General features: G+C 28.3%; 1 long non-coding RNA gene across 1 annotated transcript; it reads right to left on the bottom strand.

Moving 5' to 3' along the window:
* Positions 1–592: 592 nt before the first annotated feature.
* LOC126883228 (uncharacterized) lies at positions 593–2,944 on the bottom strand. Its single transcript, XR_007697579.1, has 3 exons — positions 2,492–2,944; positions 1,716–1,873; positions 593–773 (listed from the first exon to the last, which is right to left on the bottom strand). It is a non-coding gene; the product is annotated as an uncharacterized LOC126883228 (long non-coding RNA).
* Between the last annotated feature and the right edge of the window lie 1,065 nt (positions 2,945–4,009).

Consider the following 4,009-nt stretch of genomic DNA (forward strand, 5'->3'; position numbering starts at 1 on the left):
ACATTGAAAACATTCCTGGAATGTCCCCAAATGCACACGAATGTCCCTGGAAAGTACCAGGAAAGTGCTGTGTCAGCATTTTAAATATTCTTAGAATGTTCTGTTGGAACATTCCATGAATGTCTACGAATGTTCTTTGGACATTCACAGTCTATTTTTTAGACTGAATGTCTTGTTGGAACATTCCATGAATGCTCTTTGGACATTCACAGTATATTTTTAGACTGAATGTCTTGTTAGAACATTCCATGAATGTCTACGAACGTTCTTTGAACATTCACAGTATATTTTTTAGACATTCACTGAAATATATCGTCAGTAATGTGACAATACCTCCTATATGTTTTTTCATGAGGTTTGCAGGAGACGAAAAACATTTTTTAAGGTCACTTTCTGGTTTCGTACGTATTCTGACTTTTTTTGTAGTAAATAGATAGTTGAATTTACTGCAAAACAAGTCAAAAAATATATGAAAACAGGAGGTGGCCGAAACAAGTTTTTACTCTATCTTACAAATCTCTTGAAAAAAACAGATAGGAGGTACTGTCACATCACTGACGATATATGGCCATACCAAATAATACATCCTTGATAAATATAAACATTTTTATTGCAAAAAATCTTTATATACATTTTTTAATGTAATTTGCTGACATTCCTAAATATTATAAAAAAATGTGTCACATTTGCTTTGTAAACCTTTCTTTTGCTTTTCGTAGCCACATATTCCGTTTCCTTTCTGGTTTTTTGTAGACCACTTCTCTCAGCTGATTCTAAAAGAAAATAAAATAAAAGGTAATTTTTCTATCCTTTACAATTAACAATCAGAAGAAATATTATTTACAGGTAATAATATGCATAAATAATAATAATAAAAAAATAAATATTAAATAATATTTAAATAAATAATAAATAATATTTAATAAATAAAATAATAATAATGAACATTTTGTATTTTGACAACGACATCCGATGTGGAAGTAGAAACCTTAATAAAATTATTTTTTCAAGTAAATTGTGGCTTATTTCCCCATTAGAATAATTAATTACAAAAAAGCCACAAAGAAATAGATTTTTCACAAACAAATAAGTATTTAGTATTCATTATATTTATTGTTTTTATTATTTACTTTAATGTCCTACTGGTACATTATTTGACAAATAATGACATTTCGAAGTCTGTTAAGTACGATATAACGCCCTTGGGCATTAAATTTAAATAACGACTTAGATACTGTCAAGTTGACAAATATCAACCTAAGTAAAACTATGGTTACCACAATTACGTTACTACTGTTACTGGTAAATGTACTTATTTAAAAACTAATCAATTCAAAATTCATTCAAATTTTTCGCATATAAAGAATAATTTAGTCGGGCATTAAACGTTGAAGGCACCACAGGTATTATAATAATAACGCTTTCGGTCAACATATATCCCTATAATACCCTTGGTACCTTAATAACTGTAACATAAGATTATACCTTAATTCTTGTTTTCGATTTCTGATGTTTTTATTTATTTACATTGAATATTAATCTGTTTTGTTGTATAATCTACTTCGCAATAATTATGTGATATATTTGACTTAAAATGAATTCAAAAATTTTTTGTAGTTGGGCAACAATGTCAACTTAGATCTCTGATGTAGATAATGAATTACAACAGTATCTATATTGTACGGACTGTATTATTAATTAGGTTATGCATATACCTGTGTGACATAAGCTATTGGAACAGCACAGTCTCTCAAACGAACAGATGAAAGTGAAGTTCTGTCAATATCTTTTTCTAAAAAGTGTTTTGAACATACTCCTCTATTAACAAATCTGATCTATACTTCATGTCTTCTTCGCAGGATCTTCTGGAAAGCTAAAAATACAAAATATATGCATTACTAAGCATTATTAACAAATTTTAGTTTTAAATAAAAAATATGATTAATGAACTCACAAAATTATTATAAAACAGCTTAGAAATTGTTTATTAGTATAGTCGGTTCCCCAAACTCAGACACAACAATTTTTTTTGTTTTTGGCCAATTTTGCCAAAATTACAGTAATTAGTACTGAGACTGAGTTTAGCAAATCGACTATAATATTCTGTGTATTCATTAGTTGGTACTGCATATTATAGTGTGTGGTCTATATACCATCCTATTTATAAAGGCATACACTAGCAAAAACGCAAAAAGAATTATTTTAGTTTTACAAATCCTTTTGTTATTACCTATCTCTATTTACTATTTTAGTTAGGAATAAGCGAAGTTTGTGGCTTATTCACAATTATTATTAAAATAATAAATGGATATGACCAATTATTAACTTATAAAATAAAATAATAATTCTTCTGATTTATGCCTTTTATTCACTTTGTTATATCTACGTTACTTAAAAGATTTTTTATGAATAGTATTATTAGGGTATTAATAGTATTAATTTATTTTCTGAAATACAGGGCATGCTTTCGTTTACATATTTGCATACTAACCTTTTAATAGGGCTTTTCATTCAGTCATTTGTTTTGAGCTTCTGTCATAATTGAAACGTTATTCCTGCAGATTTTTTTATCTACATTTGTTTCTGCTACTCCAACTGCGTTAAAAACAGGACACCATTTTATGCACTATGTTAATAATACTATTAAAGCTATTATAAAAGTATCCGAATTAAAAAAATATTCTTAAAAAGCACAAATAATACAAACAACTAAAAACAATCCACGGCAAGGCAAGGTCGCCAAGATGAAGATGCCAAGATGGCCGAAGCGAGGTCGTTGGTTGGTCGTTTTTAGTCACGTGATGCCCTCTCAAGCGCCATGCACAAAAATATATGCACGGCGAATTTGAAAATGAACGCAAAAGAAATAAATATAAATGCCTCTCTTGGGTTTTGCATAAGTTATAAGTATTTTTTTTATTAACAAAATCGCATTCCAAATTGAATATTCGCGAACAATAATTTTTATTACATTTGTATGTTTATAATCTTGGGAAACTCTTTAAATTTGACATATTATTGCACTGTAGGCCTAAAATGTCACTTAGTTTGTCTGGTATGTTATAAGTAATGTTGTATCTCTTACACGTATGTATTATTTCGCAACTTAAAATATAGGAACATTGGTAGTATGTTCACAGAATGTCTTATGGTAACATTCCAGGAATAATTTAAACAGATGTTCACCGAATGTTCCCTAAATGTCCAGGACATTCAAATATTGATAGAACTTTGGTAGTACATTCCTGGAATGTTGTGTGTTGTTAGGGACATACACACGGCTCAGTATTATAGCCGAAAAACTGAAAAACTAAACTTTGAAAATTTTGGTTTTTCGAAAATACATTGTCGCGCCACGTAATATTCATATCAGATCTTTTGTAGCTGGAATATTGTATGCGCCACTCATTTTTACGGCGTTTAGCGGTTTTTTATTCTTGTAATTATTATTGTTATAGGACTCAATTTTCATCTCTCAATATTTTTTAAAAGATCAGTTTAAAAAACTGATTTTTAGATTTTATCATTAATAATGAATAAAACACGAATAGGTATAATATATCTACGGACAATGAACTGATATATAAGTATAAAAGTAAAATAATTTTTAAATTAACAGGTATGTAATTTTGAATATAGCTAACACAGCCCTTTGGAACATTTATTACTTAATTTTTATAATAGGGTACCGATAATAATGCATTTTATGATACTATTCTTTCCGCATTTCAAAGTCATAAAACCACCGCCCAGATGTTTACCTATTGTATCTACTACTATTGTTGTAGTAAGTGGGTCTGTATTAACATTTATTTACTTCTATGAATAATTTTTAACCACGTTAGTATAGGAAAGTTAAGATTTAAGGACAAAAAAATCATTTTTTACAATTTTACTGTATGTACTTTATATTATTCTGAAGCTGTTTCTTTGTGGAATCTTTTTGAAAAAAATTTACTATTTTATTTAGAAATATATACTATACCTAGTTTAAGCCAGATTAAATTAA

The sequence above is a fragment of the Diabrotica virgifera genome, chromosome 4 (assembly GCF_917563875.1).
Source record: "Diabrotica virgifera virgifera chromosome 4, PGI_DIABVI_V3a".
Classification (NCBI taxonomy): Eukaryota; Metazoa; Arthropoda; class Insecta; order Coleoptera; family Chrysomelidae; genus Diabrotica; species Diabrotica virgifera.